Genomic DNA, 17,038 nt, shown 5'->3' with positions numbered 1-17,038 from the left:
AAGGGAGGGAGCTAGAGCATTATGGAGGAAGGGAGGCATAAAGGAATCTATGTAGAAAGCTGTTTGTATGGGTTTCAGCTATGTGCTCCTGTCTCTACACGGAGGTACATTTGGGCACTGTGTACCTGGATGTATTACTGCAGGTATTTCTTGCAGCATCATTTGATGTATGAACGTGTATCACACATGTCCCCCAATGCATCTAGCATGGAATTGGAGTGCTCACAGCTGTCCCTCTCACCTCTTGGCAAACATCGTCCCCAGGGAAAGGAAGATCATCTGTGTTTGGTCTATGTTCCCTGGGGCAATCAACATGAGCCTTGGCCCAGCACCTGGATTAGACCCAATGGCACATCCCTTCAGGCATCCTTCTTTCCAGGAAGCATCTGAGATAAGCCTTTGCAGGTGGCATGGTGCAGGTGAGTGAGGAGTGCCTCGGTTGGGTTGATGATGACAACTCATATGGTCCTGAAGAGAGCTGATGACCAAAAACTCATGCTCAATAGGATTACGCTGAGGCCTACCGGAGGTATCGAGGGGCAGGATGGTGTGGGTTTTTGGTCCATTCCAGAGCCCTGGGTGTGGGTGTGGGTGTGCTTGTGGGTGTTGGAGCACCCTCACCCTCGACGAAATCCCTTGAGACTCCTCCGAGTCTAGGAGGCTTCCACGTAGCCAAGACCTGTTGCTGCCTTTGGTTTTTTATCCTGCTCCCTAGTGCCAGGGCACACATGTTCTGAGGCCATGGGGGGAGTCTTTCCTTAAGCCTTTCTTCTCTGAATTTCATGTTTCAGGCAACGCCTCTGGAATGGACTCACCACAGCCAGAATGTTTCGCAGTGTGTGGCTCATTTTGTTGCGACCTAGAGGCCCCAGAAAATTTTGAACTATGGGCTGGCCCCTGTTGCAGCAGCCAGTACAGGGTAGTCTTTTGGAACCCTCCTTCCTACCAAGGAGGAATGTCTGCTGTGGCCCCAAATGTATGGGCTCACATCTTGTGCACTCACATGCCTTTGTTAGAGCTGTATTCTAGTCCGAGAGCACATAGACGCAGTGTTTTCTTCCTTGGCCCCAGGCGGAACCTCTGTAGAGATCTCTGTGCACCTAGGGCCAGAGTATGCTCCCCAACTGAGGGGATGGTCCCTTGTGGTGTGTGCTTTATGGCTTCCCAAAACCTGTCAGTAGGGAAGGCTCATGCCCCATGCCTAGAGATGGGAGAGGCAGGCATGAGCCCATCCTCAGGTGCTTGGAAGCAGGATGCTGCTGGTTATTTCAAGGGCTGGAGGACATGCCCTGGTCTTCAATGGGGTTGTGCCAGGACCCTGTCAGGGATCACACTGCGTTGTTGGAAACATTTGATCCAAATGGGGCCTCTGATACGGTCTGCGTGCACACACAGGACCATAGCTTCTCCTGGGGTGGACTTCCTCTCTGGAAGCCACTGGCTTGTCAGAGAGCCCCCTCCAGAGGACAAAAGGCTTCTAGGTGTCCATTCCTCCATGAACGATTGCAGAGCCCATGGGCATCCTGGGATCATGTCCATCGTGCGGCCCTGTTTACCTGAAGCGTAGGGTTGGCCCCGGGATTTGGGCTGAGGAGGGAGTAGCTGCCTGGCTGTTGTTTGGTGGCCTTGCAAAGGGCACAGGGGGGTACGCTGCCACAGAAGAAAGGTGTCCTGTTTGGGAATCTCTGTGCTCCCCAAAGAGGAATGCTTGACGTGGCACCCCATCCACCGGAGCACATGGCGTGTCCTGAAAATCAACTCGTTCGACATGAATTCTACTAACACTGAACATGGAGGCACCATTTCCTTCCGTGGTGCCCTGGGGAACAACCACACAGATCTCTGTGCATGTCGAGGCAATGCACGATCATTTACTGGGCATATGGTCAGTTGTGGGGTCTGCTTTAGTGACTTCCAAGAAGCGTTGTTTGGGAGGATCTGGTTCCAGGCCTGGACATGATGAGTGGCAACAAGGACCCTTCATCAGGGACTTGGCAGGTAGATGCTCTTGGCTCTTGTGCGAGCTGAAGGGCGGTTACCTTGCTGGACTGGGGTTTCCCAGGTCTCTGCAAGGGATCGTGGGCCCTCAGATAGGCCAGTTGTTTTGGACAGGGCCTTTCATGGGTACAGCATACAGATAGAGGCCTGAGGCTTCTCCTGGGGAGGCCTTCCTCTACGGAAGCCGCTGACCACCAAGAGAGCTCCCTCCAGCTCCTGTGAGTGTCCACTGTGTGGGACCTCAAGGCCTCGTTGTCAGGGTGTTGTGCACATGGACAAGCAAAGTGCGACATTGCCCAGAACACTCTTTCCCAGACCAGGGTGGGGACCAGAGGAATGTCTCCATTCGCCCTGACACATCCTCCATATTGTCCCCGCAAAGCAACCCTGGCACCAGGCCTTGTGCCACTTGAAGGATCCATGAGGCTTGTCCTTCCCTGGGGAGACATAGAGGTACCTGTTATTTCATCCATCCCTGACACTTTGAAGGTACATAGGATGGCTTTGATCCACCTGTTCACTCATCCCTTCATCTTTGTAAGTATGGAAGGAAGGAGGGAGGAAGCCAAGGACGGGGGTCAAAAGGGAGGGAGCTAGAGCATTATGGAGGAAGGGAGGCATAAAGGAATCTATGTAGAGAGCTGTTTGTATGGGTTTCAGCTATGTGCTCCTGTCTCTACACGGAGGTACATTTGGGCACTGTGTACCTGGATGTATTGCTGCAGGTATTTCTTGCAGCATCATTTGATGTATGAACGTGTATCACACATGTCCCCCAATGCATCTAGCATGGAATTGGAGTGCTCACAGCTGTCCTTCTCACCTCTTGGCAAACATCGTCCCCAGGGAAAAGAAGATCATCTGTGTTTGGTCTATGTTCCCTGGGGCAATCAACATGAGCCTTGGCCCAGCACCTGGATTCGACCGAATGGCACATCCCTTCAGGCATCCTTCTTTCCAGGAAGCATCTGAGATAAGCCTTTGCAGGTGGCAGGGTGCAGGTGAGTGAGGAGTGCCTCGGTTGGGTCAATGATGACAACTCATATGGTCCTGAAGAGAGCTGATGACCAAAAACTCATGCTCAATAGGATTATGCTGAGGCCTACCGGAGGTATCGAGGGGCAGGATGGTGTGGGTTTTTGGTCCATTCCAGAGCCCTGGGTGTGGGTGTGGGTGTGCGTGTGGGTGTTGGAGCACCCTCTCCCTCGACGAAATCCCTTGAGACTCCTCCGAGTCTAGGAGGCTTCCACGTAGCCAAGACCTGTTGCTGCCTTTGGTTTTTTATCCTGCTCCCTAGTGCCAGGGCACACATGATCTGAGGCCTTGCGGGGAGTCTTTCCTTAAGCCTTTCTTCTCTGAAATTCATGTTTCAGGCAACGCCTCTGGAATGGACTCACCACAGCCAGAATGTTTCGCAGTGTGTGGCTGATTTTGTTGCTACCTAGAGGCCCCAGAAAATTTTGAACTATGGGCTGGCCCCTGTTGCAGCAGCCAGTACAGGGTAGTCTTTTGGAACCCTCCTTCCTACCAAGGAGGAATGTCTGCTGTTGCCCCAAATGTATGGGCTCACATCTTGTGCACTCACATGCCTTCGTTAGAGCTGTATTCTAGTCCGAGAGCACACAGACGCAGTGTTTTCTTCCTTGGCCCCAGGCGGAACATCTGTAGAGATCTCCGTGCACCTAGGGCCAGAGTATGCTCCCCAACTGAGGGGATGGTCCCTTGTGGTGTGTGCTTTATGGCTTCCCAAACCTGTCAGTAGGGAAGGCTCATTCCCCATGCCTAGAGATGGGAGAGTCAGGCATGAGCCCATCTTCAGGTGCTTGGAAGCAGGATGCTGCTGGTTATTTCAAGGGCTGAAGGACATGCCCTGGTCTTCAAAGGGGTTGTGCCAGGACCCTGTCAGGGATCACACTGCGTTGTTGCAAACATTTGATCCAAATGGGGCCTCTGATGCGGTCTCCGTGCACACACAGGACCATAGCTTCTCCTGGGGTGGACTTCCTCTCTGGAAGCCACTGGTTTGTCAGAGAGCCCCCTCCAGAGGACAAAAGTCTTCTGGGTGTCCATTCCTCCATGAACGTTTGCAGAGCCCTTGGGCATCGTGGGATCATGTCCATCGTGCGGCCCTGTTTCCCTGAAGGGGAGCGTTGGCCCCGGGATTTGGGCTGAGGAGGGAGTAGCTTCCTGGCTGTTGTTTGGTGGCCTTGCAAAGGGCACAGGGGGGTACGCTGCCACAGAAGAAAGGTGTCCTGTTTGGGATTCTCTGTGCTCCCCAAGGAGGAATGCTTGACGTGGCACCCCATCCACCGGAGCACATGACGGGTCCTGAAAATCAACACGTTCGACCTGATTCGAGTAGGACTGAACATGGAGGCACCATTTCCTTCCGTGGTGCCCTGGGAAACAACCACACAGATCTCTGTGCATGTCGAGGCACTGCACGATCATTTACTGGGCATATGGTCAGTTGTGGGGTCTGCTTTAGTGACTTCCAAGAAGTGTTGTTTGCGAGGATCTGGTTCCAGGCCTGGACATGATGAGTGGCAACAAGGACCCTTCATCAGGGACTTGGCAGGTAGATGCTCTTGGCTCTTGTGCGAGCTGAAGGGTGGTTACCTTGCTGGACTGGGGTTTCCCAAGTCTCTGCAAGGGATCGTGGGCCCTCAGATAGGCCAGTTGTTTTGGACAGATCCTTTCATGTGTACAGCATACAGATAGAGGCCTGTGGCATCTCCTGAGGAGGCCTTCCTCTACGGAAGCCGCTGACCACCAAGAGAGCTCCCTCCAGCTCCTGAGAGTGTCCACTGTGTGGGACCTCAAGGCCTCGTTGTCAGGGTGCTGTGCACATGGACAAGCCAAGTGCGACATTGCCCAGAAGACTCTTTCCCAGACCAGGGTGGGGACCAGAGTAATGTCTCCGTTCGCCCTGACACATCCTCCATGTTGTCCCCGCAAAGCATCCCTGGCACCAGGCCTTGTGCCACTTGAAGGATCCATGAGGCTTGTCCTTCCCTGGGGAGACATAGAGGTACCTGTTATTTCATCCATCCCTGACAGTTTGAAGGTACATAGGATGGCTTTGATCCACCTGTTCACTCATCCCTTCATCTTTGTAAGTATGGAAGGAAGGAGGGAGGAAGCCAAGGACGGGGGTCAAAAGGGAGGGAGCTAGAGCATTATGGAGGAAGGGAGGCATAAAGGAATCTATGTAGAGAGCTGTTTGTATGGGTTTCAGCTATGTGCTCCTGTCTCTACACGGAGGTACATTTGGGCACTGTGTACCTGGATGTATTGCTGCAGGTATTTCTTGCAGCATCATTTGATGTATGAACGTGTATCACACATGTCCCCCAATGCATCTAGCATGGAATTGGAGTGCTCACAGCTGTCCTTCTCACCTCTTGGCAAACATCGTCCCCAGGGAAAAGAAGATCATCTGTGTTTGGTCTATGTTCCCTGGGGCAATCAACATGAGCCTTGGCCCAGCACCTGGATTAGACCAAATGGCACATCCCTTCAGGCATCCTTCTTTCCAGGAAGCATCTGAGATAAGCCTTTGCAGGTGGCAGGGTGCAGGTGAGTGAGGAGTGCCTCGGTTGGGTCAATGATGACAACTCATATGGTCCTGAAGAGAGCTGATGACCAAAAACTCATGCTCAATAGGATTACGCTGAGGCCTACCGGAGGTATCGAGGGGCAGGATGGTGTGGGTTTTTGGTCCATTCCAGAGCCCTGGGTGTGGGTGTGGGTGTGCGTGTGGGTGTTGGAGCACCCTCTCCCTCGACGAAATCCCTTGAGACTCCTCCGAGTCTAGGAGGCTTCCACGTAGCCAAGACCTGTTGCTGCCTTTGGTTTTTTATCCTGCTCCCTACTGCCAGGGCACACATGTTCTGAGGCCTTGGGGGGAGTCTTTCCTTAAGCCTTTCTTCTCTGAAATTCATGTTTCAGGCAACGCCTCTGGAACGGACTCACCACAGCCAGAATGTTTCGCAGTGTGTGGCTGATTTTGTTGCTACCTAGAGGCCCCAGAAAATTTTGAACTATGGGCTGGCCCCTGTTGCAGCAGCCAGTACAGGGTAGTCTTTTGGAACCCTCCTTCCTACCAAGGAGGAATGTCTGCTGTTGCCCCAAATGTATGGGCTCACATCTTGTGCACTCACATGCCTTCGTTAGATCTGTATTCTAGTCCGAGAGCACACAGACGCAGTGTTTTCTTCCTTGGCCCCAGGCGGAACATCTGTAGAGATCTCCGTGCACCTAGGGCCAGAGTATGCTCCCCAACTGAGGGGATGGTCCCTTGTGGTGTGTGCTTTATGGCTTCCCAAACCTGTCAGTAGGGAAGGCTCATTCCCCATGCCTAGAGATGGGAGAGTCAGGCATGAGCCCATCTTCAGGTGCTTGGAAGCAGGATGCTGCTGGTTATTTCAAGGGCTGAAGGACATGCCCTGGTCTTCAAAGGGGTTGTGCCAGGACCCTGTCAGGGATCACACTGCGTTGTTGCAAACATTTGATCCAAATGGGGCCTCTGATGCGGTCTCCGTGCACACACAGGACCATAGCTTCTCCTGGGGTGGACTTCCTCTCTGGAAGCCACTGGTTTGTCAGAGAGCCCCCTCCAGAGGACAAAAGTCTTCTGGGTGTCCATTCCTCCATGAACGTTTGCAGAGCCCTTGGGCATCGTGGGATCATGTCCATCGTGCGGCCCTGTTTCCCTGAAGGGGAGCGTTGGCCCCGGGATTTGGGCTGAGGAGGGAGTAGCTTCCTGGCTGTTGTTTGGTGGCCTTGCAAAGGGCACAGGGGGGTACGCTGCCACAGAAGAAAGGTGTCCTGTTTGGGATTCTCTGTGCTCCCCAAGGAGGAATGCTTGACGTGGCACCCCATCCACCGGAGCACATGACGGGTCCTGAAAATCAACACGTTCGACCTGATTCGAGTAGGACTGAACATGGAGGCACCATTTCCTTCCGTGGTGCCCTGGGAAACAACCACACAGATCGCTGTGCATGTCGAGGCACTGCACAATCATTTACTGGGCATATGGTCAGTTGTGGGGTCTGCTTTAGTGACTTCCAAGAAGTGTTGTTTGCGAGGATCTGGTTCCAGGCCTGGACATGATGAGTGGCAACAAGGACCCTTCATCAGGGACTTGGCAGGTAGATGCTCTTGGCTCTTGTGCGAGCTGAAGGGCGGTTACCTTGCTCGACTGGGGTTTCCCAAGTCTCTGCAAGGGATCGTGGGCCCTCAGATAGGCCAGTTGTTTTGGACAGGGCCTTTCATGGGTACAGCATACAGATAGAGGCCTGTGGCATCTCCTGAGGAGGCCTTCCTCTACGGAAGCCGCTGACCACCAAGAGAGCTCCCTCCAGCTCCTGAGAGTGTCCACTGTGTGGGACCTCAAGGCCTCGTTGTCAGGGTGCTGTGCACATGGACAAGCCAAGTGTGACATGCCCAGAAGATTCCTTCCCATACCAGGGTGGGGACCAGAGGAATGTCTCCGTTTGCCCTGACACATCCTCCATGTTGTCCCTGCAAAGCAACCCTGGCACCAGCCCTTGTGCCACTTGAAGGATCCATGAGGCTTGTCCTTCCCTGGGGAGACATAGAGGTACCTGTTATTTCATCCATCCCTGACAGTTTGAAGGTACATAGGATGGCTTTGATCCACCTGTTCACTCATCCCTTCATCTTTGTAAGTATGGAAGGAAGGAGGGAGGAAGCCAAGGACGGGGGTCAAAAGGGAGGGAGCTAGAGCATTATGGAGGAAGGGAGGCATAAAGGAATCTATGTAGAAAGCTGTTTGTATGGGTTTCAGCTATGTGCTCCTGTCTCTACACGGAAGTACATTTGGGCACTGTGTACCTGGATGTATTACTGCAGGTATTTCTTGCAGCATCATTTGATGTATGAACGTGTATCACACATATCCCCCAATGCATCTAGCATGGAATTGGAGTGCTCACAGCTGTCCCTCTCACCTCTTGGCAAACATCGTCCCCAGGGAAAGGAAGATCATCTGTGTTTGGTCTATGTTCCCTGGGGCAATCAACATGAGCCTTGGCCCAGCACCTGGATTAGACCCAATGGCACATCCCTTCAGGCATCCTTCTTTCCAGGAAGCATCTGAGATAAGCCTTTGCAGGTGGCATGGTGCAGGTGAGTGAGGAGTGCCTCGGTTGGGTTGATGATGACAACTCATATGGTCCTGAAGAGAGCTGATGACCAAAAACTCATGCTCAATAGGATTACGCTGAGGCCTACCGGAGGTATCGAGGGGCAGGATGGTGTGGGTTTTTGGTCCATTCCAGAGCCCTGGGTGTGGGTGTGGGTGTGCGTGTGGGTGTTGGAGCACCCTCACCCTCGACGAAATCCCTTGAGACTCCTCCGAGTCTAGGAGGCTTCCACGTAGCCAAGACCTGTTGCTGCCTTTGGTTTTTTATCCTGCTCCCTAGTGCCAGGGCACACATGTTCTGAGGCCTTGGGGGGAGTCTTTCCTTAAGCCTTTCTTCTCTGAATTTCATGTTTCAGGCAACGCCTCTGGAATGGACTCACCACAGCCAGAATGTTTCGCAGTGTGTGGCTCATTTTGTTGCGACCTAGAGGCCCCAGAAAATTTTGAACTATGGGCTGGCCCCTGTTGCAGCAGCCAGTACAGGGTAGTCTTTTGGAACCCTCCTTCCTACCAAGGAGGAATGTCTGCTGTGGCCCCAAATGTATGGGCTCACATCTTGTGCACTCACATGCCTTTGTTAGAGCTGTATTCTAGTCCGAGAGCACATAGACGCAGTGTTTTCTTCCTTGGCCCCAGGCGGAACCTCTGTAGAGATCTCTGTGCACCTAGGGCCAGAGTATGCTCCCCAACTGAGGGGATGGTCCCTTGTGGTGTGTGCTTTATGGCTTCCCAAAACCTGTCAGTAGGGAAGGCTCATGCCCCATGCCTAGAGATGGGGGAGGCAGGCATGAGCCCATCCTCAGGTGCTTGGAAGCAGGATGCTGCTGGTTATTTCAAGGGCTGAAGGACATGCCCTGGTCTTCAATGGGGTTGTGCCAGGACCCTGTCCGGGTTCACACTGCGTTGTTTGAACCCTTTGATCCAAATGGGGCCTCTGATGGGGTCTGCGTGCACACACAGGACCATAGCTTCTCCTGGGGTGGACTTCCTCTCTGGAAGCCACTGGTTTGTCAGAGAGCCCCCTCCAGACGACAAAAGCCTTCTGGGTGTCCATTCCTCCATGAACGTTTTCAGAGCCCTTGGGGATCCTGGGATCATGTCCATCGTGCGGCCCTGTTTCCCTGAAGGGGAGCGTTGGCCCCGGGATTTGTGCTGAGGAGGGAGTAGCTGCCTGGCTGTTGTTTGGTGGCCTTGCAAAGGGCACAGGGGGGTACGCTGCCACAGAAGAAAGGTGTCCTGTTTGGGAATCTCTGTGCTCCCCAAGGAGGAATGCTTGACGTGGCACCCCATCCACCGGAGCACATGGCAGGTCCTGAAAATCAACTCGTTCGACCTGAATTCTAGTAAGACTGAACATGGGGGCACGATTTCCTTCAGAGGTGCCCTGGGGAACAACCACACCTATCTCTGTGCATGTCGAGGCAATGCACGATCCTTTACTGGGCATATGGTCAGGTGTGGGGTCTGCTTTAGAGACTTCCAAGAAGCGTTGTGTGGGAGGATCTGATTTCAGGCATGGAAATGATGAGTGGCAACAAGGACCCTTCATCAGGGACTTGGCAGGTAGATGCTCTTGGCTCTTGTGCGAGCTGAAGGGTGGTTACCTTGCTGGACTGGGGTTTCTCAGGTCTCTGCAAGGGATCGTGGGCCCTCAGATAGGCCAGTTGTTTTGGACAGGGCCTTTCATGGGTACAGCATACAGATAGAGGCCTGAGGCATCTCCTGGGGAGGCCTTCCTCTACGGAAGCCGCTGACCACCAAGAGAGCTCCATCCAGCTCCTGAGAGTGTCCACTGTGTGGGACCTCAAGGCCTCGTTGTCAGGGTGCTGTGCACATGGACAAGCCAAGTGCGACATTGCCCAGAAGACTCTTTCCCAGACCAGGGTGGGGACCAGTGTAATGTCTCCGTTCGCCCTGACACATCCTCCATGTTGTCCCCGCAAAGCATCCCTGGCACCAGGCCTTGTGCCACTTGAAGGATCCATGAGGCTTGTCCTTCCCTGGGGAGACATAGAGGTACCTGTTATTTCATCCATCCCTGACAGTTTGAAGGTACATAGGATGGCTTTGATCCACCTGTTCACTCATCCCTTCATCTTTGTAAGTATGGAAGGAAGGAGGGAGGAAGACAAGGACAGGGGTCAAAAGGGAGGGAGCTAGAGCATTATGGAGGAAGGGAAGCATAAAGGAATCTATGTAGAAAGCTGTTTGTATGCGTTTCAGCTATGTGCTCCTGTCTCTACACGGAGGTACATTTGGGCACTGTGTACCTGGATGTATTGCTGCAGGTATTTCTTGCAGCATCATTTGATGTATGAACGTGTATCACACATGTCCCCCAATGCATCTAGCATGGAATTGGAGTGCTCACAGCTGTCCTTCTCACCTCTTGGCAAACATCGTCCCCAGGGAAAGGAAGATCATCTGTGTTTGGTCTATGTTCCCTGGGGCAATCAACATGAGCCTTGGCCCAGCACCTGGATTAGACCAAATGGCACATCCCGTCAGGCATCCTTCTTTCCAGGAAGCATCTGAGATAAGCCTTTGCAGGTGGCAGGGTGCAGGTGAGTGAGGAGTGCCTCGGTTGGGTCAATGATGACAACTCATATGGTCCTGAAGAGAGCTGATGACCAAAAACTCATGCTCAATAGGATTACGCTGAGGCCTACCGGAGGTATCGAGGGGCAGGATGGTGTGGGTTTTTGGTCCATTCCAGAGCCCTGGGTGTGGGTGTGGGTGTGCGTGTGGGTGTTGGAGCACCCTCTCCCTCGACGAAATCCCTTGAGACTCCTCCGAGTCTAGGAGGCTTCCACGTAGCCAAGACCTGTTGCTGCCTTTGGTTTTTTATCCTGCTCCCTACTGCCAGGGCACACATGTTCTGAGGCCTTGGGGGGAGTCTTTCCTTAAGCCTTTCTTCTCTGAATTTCATGTTTCAGGCAACGCCTCTGGAATGGACTCACCACAGCCAGAATGTTTCGCAGTGTGTGGCTGATTTTGTTGCTACCTAGAGGCCCCAGAAAATTTTGAACTATGGGCTGGCCCCTGTTGCAGCAGCCAGTACAGGGTAGTCTTTTGGAACCCTCCTTCCTACCAAGGAGGAATGTCTGCTGTGGCCCCAAATGTATGGGCTCACATCTTGTGCACTCACATGCCTTTGTTAGAGCTGTATTCTAGTCCGAGAGCACATAGACGCAGTGTTTTCTTCCTTGGCCCCAGGCAGAACATCTTTAGAGATCTCCGTGCACCTAGGGCCAGAGTATGCTCCCCAACTGAGGGGATGGTCCCTTGTGGTGTGTGCTTTATGGCTTCCCAAAACCTGTCAGTAGGGAAGGCTCATGCCCCATGCCTAGAGATGGGAGAGGCAGGCATGAGCCCATCCTCAGGTGCTTGGAAGCAGGATGCTGCTGGTTATTTCAAGGGCTGGAGGACATGCCCTGGTCTTCAATGGGGTTGTGCCAGGACCCTGTCAGGGATCACACTGCGTTGTTGGAAACATTTGATCCAAATGGGGCCTCTGATACGGTCTGCGTGCACACACAGGACCATAGCTTCTCCTGGGGTGGACTTCCTCTCTGGAAGCCACTGGCTTGTCAGAGAGCCCCCTCCAGAGGACAAAAGGCTTCTAGGTGTCCATTCCTCCATGAACGATTGCAGAGCCCATGGGCATCCTGGGATCATGTCCATCGTGCGGCCCTGTTTACCTGAAGCGTAGGGTTGGCCCCGGGATTTGGGCTGAGGAGGGAGTAGCTGCCTGGCTGTTGTTTGGTGGCCTTGCAAAGGGCACAGGGGGGTACGCTGCCACAGAAGAAAGGTGTCCTGTTTGGGAATCTCTGTGCTCCCCAAAGAGGAATGCTTGACGTGGCACCCCATCCACCGGAGCACATGGCGTGTCCTGAAAATCAACTCGTTCGACATGAATTCTACTAACACTGAACATGGAGGCACCATTTCCTTCCGTGGTGCCCTGGGGAACAACCACACAGATCTCTGTGCATGTCGAGGCAATGCATGATCATTTACTGGGCATATGGTCAGTTGTGGGGTCTGCTTTAGTGACTTCCAAGAAGCGTTGTTTGGGAGGATCTGGTTCCAGGCCTGGACATGATGAGTGGCAACAAGGACCCTTCATCAGGGACTTGGCAGGTAGATGCTCTTGGCTCTTGTGCGAGCTGAAGGGCGGTTACCTTGCTGGACTGGGGTTTCCCAGGTCTCTGCAAGGGATCGTGGGCCCTCAGATAGGCCAGTTGTTTTGGACAGGGCCTTTCATGGGTACAGCATACAGATAGAGGCCTGAGGCTTCTCCTGGGGAGGCCTTCCTCTACGGAAGCCGCTGACCACCAAGAGAGCTCCCTCCAGCTCCTGTGAGTGTCCACTGTGTGGGACCTCAAGGCCTCGTTGTCAGGGTGTTGTGCACATGGACAAGCCGAGTGCGACATTGCCCAGAACACTCTTTCCCAGACCAGGGTGGGGACCAGAGGAATGTCTCCGTTCGGCCTGACACATGCTCCATGTTGTCCCCGCAAAGCAACCCTGGCACCAGGCCTTGTGCCACTTGAAGGATCCATGAGGCTTGTCCTTCCCTGGGGAGACATAGAGGTACCTGTTATTTCATCCATCCCTGACACTTTGAAGGTACATAGGATGGCTTTGATCCACCTGTTCACTCATCCCTTCATCTTTGTAAGTATGGAAGGAAGGAGGGAGGAAGCCAAGGACGGGGGTCAAAAGGGAGGGAGCTAGAGCATTATGGAGGAAGGGAGGCATAAAGGAATCTATGTAGAGAGCTGTTTGTATGGGTTTCAGCTATGTGCTCCTGTCTCTACACGGAGGTACATTAGGGCACTGTGTACCTGGATGTATTGCTGCAGGTATTTCTTGCAGCATCATTTGATGTATGAACGTGTATCACACATGTCCCCCAATGCATCTAGCATGGAATTGGAGTGCTCACAGCTGTCCTTCTCACCTCTTGGCAAACATCGTCCCCAGGGAAAAGAAGATCATCTGTGTTTGGTCTATGTTCCCTGGGGCAATCAACATGAGCCTTGGCCCAGCACCTGGATTCGACCGAATGGCACATCCCTTCAGGCATCCTTCTTTCCAGGAAGCATCTGAGATAAGCCTTTGCAGGTGGCAGGGTGCAGGTGAGTGAGGAGTGCCTCGGTTGGGTCAATGATGACAACTCATATGGTCCTGAAGAGAGCTGATGACCAAAAACTCATGCTCAATAGGATTACGCTGAGGCCTACCGGAGGTATCGAGGGGCAGGATGGTGTGGGTTTTTGGTCCATTCCAGAGCCCTGGGTGTGGGTGTGGGTGTGCGTGTGGGTGTTGGAGCACCCTCTCCCTCGACGAAATCCCTTGAGACTCCTCCGAGTCTAGGAGGCTTCCACGTAGCCAAGACCTGTTGCTGCCTTTGGTTTTTTATCCTGCTCCCTACTGCCAGGGCACACATGTTCTGAGGCCTTGGGGGGAGTCTTTCCTTAAGCCTTTCTTCTCTGAAATTCATGTTTCAGGCAACGCCTCTGGAACGGACTCACCACAGCCAGAATGTTTCGCAGTGTGTGGCTGATTTTGTTGCTACCTAGAGGCCCCAGAAAATTTTGAACTATGGGCTGGCCCCTGTTGCAGCAGCCAGTACAGGGTAGTCTTTTGGAACCCTCCTTCCTACCAAGGAGGAATGTCTGCTGTTGCCCCAAATGTATGGGCTCACATCTTGTGCACTCACATGCCTTCGTTAGAGCTGTATTCTAGTCCGAGAGCACACAGACGCAGTGTTTTCTTCCTTGGCCCCAGGCGGAACATCTGTAGAGATCTCCGTGCACCTAGGGCCAGAGTATGCTCCCCAACTGAGGGGATGGTCCCTTGTGGTGTGTGCTTTATGGCTTCCCAAACCTGTCAGTAGGGAAGGCTCATTCCCCATGCCTAGAGATGGGAGAGTCAGGCATGAGCCCATCTTCAGGTGCTTGGAAGCAGGATGCTGCTGGTTATTTCAAGGGCTGAAGGACATGCCCTGGTCTTCAAAGGGGTTGTGCCAGGACCCTGTCAGGGATCACACTGCGTTGTTGCAAACATTTGATCCAAATGGGGCCTCTGATGCGGTCTCCGTGCACACACAGGACCATAGCTTCTCCTGGGGTGGACTTCCTCTCTGGAAGCCACTGGTTTGTCAGAGAGCCCCCTCCAGAGGACAAAAGTCTTCTGGGTGTCCATTCCTCCATGAACGTTTGCAGAGCCCTTGGGCATCGTGGGATCATGTCCATCGTGCGGCCCTGTTTCCCTGAAGGGGAGCGTTGGCCCCGGGATTTGGGCTGAGGAGGGAGTAGCTTCCTGGCTGTTGTTTGGTGGCCTTGCAAAGGGCACAGGGGGGTACGCTGCCACAGAAGAAAGGTGTCCTGTTTGGGATTCTCTGTGCTCCCCAAGGAGGAATGCTTGACGTGGCACCCCATCCACCGGAGCACATGACGGGTCCTGAAAATCAACACGTTCGACCTGATTCGAGTAGGACTGAACATGGAGGCACCATTTCCTTCCGTGGTGCCCTGGGAAACAACCACACAGATCGCTGTGCATGTCGAGGCACTGCACAATCATTTACTGGGCATATGGTCAGTTGTGGGGTCTGCTTTAGTGACTTCCAAGAAGTGTTGTTTGCGAGGATCTGGTTCCAGGCCTGGACATGATGAGTGGCAACAAGGACCCTTCATCAGGGACTTGGCAGGTAGATGCTCTTGGCTCTTGTGCGAGCTGAAGGGTGGTTACCTTGCTGGACTGGGGTTTCCCAAGTCTCTGCAAGGGATTGTGGGCCCTCAGATAGGCCAGTTGTTTTGGACAGGGCCTTTCATGGGTACAGCATACAGATAGAGGCCTGTGGCATCTCCTGAGGAGGCCTTCCTCTACGGAAGCCGCTGACCACCAAGAGAGCTCCCTCCAGCTCCTGAGAGTGTCTACTGTGTGGGACCTCAAGGCCTCGTTGTCAGGGTGCTGTGCACATGGACAAGCCAAGTGTGACATGCCCAGAAGATTCCTTCCCATACCAGGGTGGGGACCAGAGGAATGTCTCCGTTTGCCCTGACACATCCTCCATGTTGTCCCTGCAAAGCAACCCTGGCACCAGCCCTTGTGCCACTTGAAGGATCCATGAGGCTTGTCCTTCCCTGGGGAGACATAGAGGTACCTGTTATTTCATCCATCCCTGACAGTTTGAAGGTACATAGGATGGCTTTGATCCACCTGTTCACTCATCCCTTCATCTTTGTAAGTATGGAAGGAAGGAGGGAGGAAGCCAAGGACGGGGGTCAAAAGGGAGGGAGCTAGAGCATTATGGAGGAAGGGAGGCATAAAGGAATCTATGTAGAAAGCTGTTTGTATGGGTTTCAGCTATGTGCTCCTGTCTCTACACGGAGGTACATTTGGGCACTGTGTACCTGGATGTATTACTGCAGGTATTTCTTGCAGCATCATTTGATGTATGAACGTGTATCACACATATCCCCCAATGCATCTAGCATGGAATTGGAGTGCTCACAGCTGTCCCTCTCACCTCTTGGCAAACATCGTCCCCAGGGAAAGGAAGATCATCTGTGTTTGGTCTATGTTCCCTGGGGCAATCAACATGAGCCTTGGCCCAGCACCTGGATTAGACCCAATGGCACATCCCTTCAGGCATCCTTCTTTCCAGGAAGCATCTGAGATAAGCCTTTGCAGGTGGCATGGTGCAGGTGAGTGAGGAGTGCCTCGGTTGGGTTGATGATGACAACTCATATGGTCCTGAAGAGAGCTGATGACCAAAAACTCATGCTCAATAGGATTACGCTGAGGCCTACCGGAGGTATCGAGGGGCAGGATGGTGTGGGTTTTTGGTCCATTCCAGAGCCCTGGGTGTGGGTGTGGGTGTGCGTGTGGGTGTTGGAGCACCCTCACCCTCGACGAAATCCCTTGAGACTCCTCCGAGTCTAGGAGGCTTCCACGTAGCCAAGACCTGTTGCTGCCTTTGGTTTTTTATCCTGCTCCCTAGTGCCAGGGCACACATGTTCTGAGGCCTTGGGGGGAGTCTTTCCTTAAGCCTTTCTTCTCTGAATTTCATGTTTCAGGCAACGCCTCTGGAATGGACTCACCACAGCCAGAATGTTTCGCAGTGTGTGGCTCATTTTGTTGCGACCTAGAGGCCCCAGAAAATTTTGAACTATGGGCTGGCCCCTGTTGCAGCAGCCAGTACAGGGTAGTCTTTTGGAACCCTCCTTCCTACCAAGGAGGAATGTCTGCTGTTGCCCCAAATGTATGGGCTCACATCTTGTGCACTCACATGCCTTTGTTAGAGCTGTATTCTAGTCCGAGAGCACATAGACGCAGTGTTTTCTTCCTTGGCCCCAGGCGGAACATCTGTAGAGATCTCCGTGCACCTAGGGCCAGAGTATGCTCCCCAACTGAGGGGATGGTCCCTTGTGGTGTGTGCTTTATGGCTTCCCAAAACCTGTCAGTAGGGAAGGCTCATGCCCCATGCCTAGAGATGGGAGAGGCAGGCATGAGCCCATCCTCAGGTGCTTGGAAGCAGGATGCTGCTGGTTATTTCAAGGGCTGAAGGACATGCCCTGGTCTTCAATGGGGTTGTGCCAGGACCCTGTCCGGGTTCACACTGCGTTGTTTGAACCCTTTGATCCAAATGGGGCCTCTGATGGGGTCTGCATGCACACACAGGACCATAGCTTCTCCTGGGGTGGACTTCCTCTCTGGAAGCCACTGGTTTGTCAGAGAGCCCCCTCCAGACGACAAAAGCCTTCTGGGTGTCCATTCCTCCATGAACGTTTTCAGAGCCCTTGGGGATCCTGGGATCATGTCCATCGTGTGGCCCTGTTTCCCTGAAGGGGA

General features: G+C 53.4%; 7 non-coding genes across 7 annotated transcripts; all 7 read left to right on the top strand.

Moving 5' to 3' along the window:
• The first annotated feature begins 441 nt into the window (after window positions 1-441).
• On the top strand, window positions 442-522 carry LOC130843141 (small nucleolar RNA SNORD115). The gene has a single exon (XR_009050747.1). It is a non-coding gene; the product is annotated as a small nucleolar RNA SNORD115 (small nucleolar RNA).
• A 2,499-nt stretch (window positions 523-3,021) lies between these two features.
• LOC130843129 (small nucleolar RNA SNORD115) lies at window positions 3,022-3,102 on the top strand. Its single transcript, XR_009050735.1, has one exon. It is a non-coding gene; the product is annotated as a small nucleolar RNA SNORD115 (small nucleolar RNA).
• A 2,497-nt stretch (window positions 3,103-5,599) lies between these two features.
• LOC130843118 (small nucleolar RNA SNORD115) lies at window positions 5,600-5,680 on the top strand. The gene has a single exon (XR_009050724.1). It is a non-coding gene; the product is annotated as a small nucleolar RNA SNORD115 (small nucleolar RNA).
• Window positions 5,681-8,176: 2,496 nt separating this feature from the next.
• Window positions 8,177-8,257, top strand: LOC130843140 (small nucleolar RNA SNORD115). The gene has a single exon (XR_009050746.1). It is a non-coding gene; the product is annotated as a small nucleolar RNA SNORD115 (small nucleolar RNA).
• Window positions 8,258-10,756: 2,499 nt separating this feature from the next.
• Window positions 10,757-10,837, top strand: LOC130843116 (small nucleolar RNA SNORD115). The gene has a single exon (XR_009050723.1). It is a non-coding gene; the product is annotated as a small nucleolar RNA SNORD115 (small nucleolar RNA).
• Window positions 10,838-13,336: 2,499 nt separating this feature from the next.
• Window positions 13,337-13,417, top strand: LOC130843115 (small nucleolar RNA SNORD115). The gene has a single exon (XR_009050722.1). It is a non-coding gene; the product is annotated as a small nucleolar RNA SNORD115 (small nucleolar RNA).
• Window positions 13,418-15,913: 2,496 nt separating this feature from the next.
• LOC130843138 (small nucleolar RNA SNORD115) lies at window positions 15,914-15,994 on the top strand. The gene has a single exon (XR_009050745.1). It is a non-coding gene; the product is annotated as a small nucleolar RNA SNORD115 (small nucleolar RNA).
• Window positions 15,995-17,038: the final 1,044 nt, after the last annotated feature.

Source organism: Hippopotamus amphibius, unplaced genomic scaffold (genome assembly GCF_030028045.1).
Source record: "Hippopotamus amphibius kiboko isolate mHipAmp2 unplaced genomic scaffold, mHipAmp2.hap2 scaffold_175, whole genome shotgun sequence".
Classification (NCBI taxonomy): domain Eukaryota; kingdom Metazoa; phylum Chordata; class Mammalia; order Artiodactyla; family Hippopotamidae; genus Hippopotamus; species Hippopotamus amphibius.
Note: the sequence above shows the minus strand (reverse complement) of the source record. Positions and strands in the feature narration are given on the sequence as shown.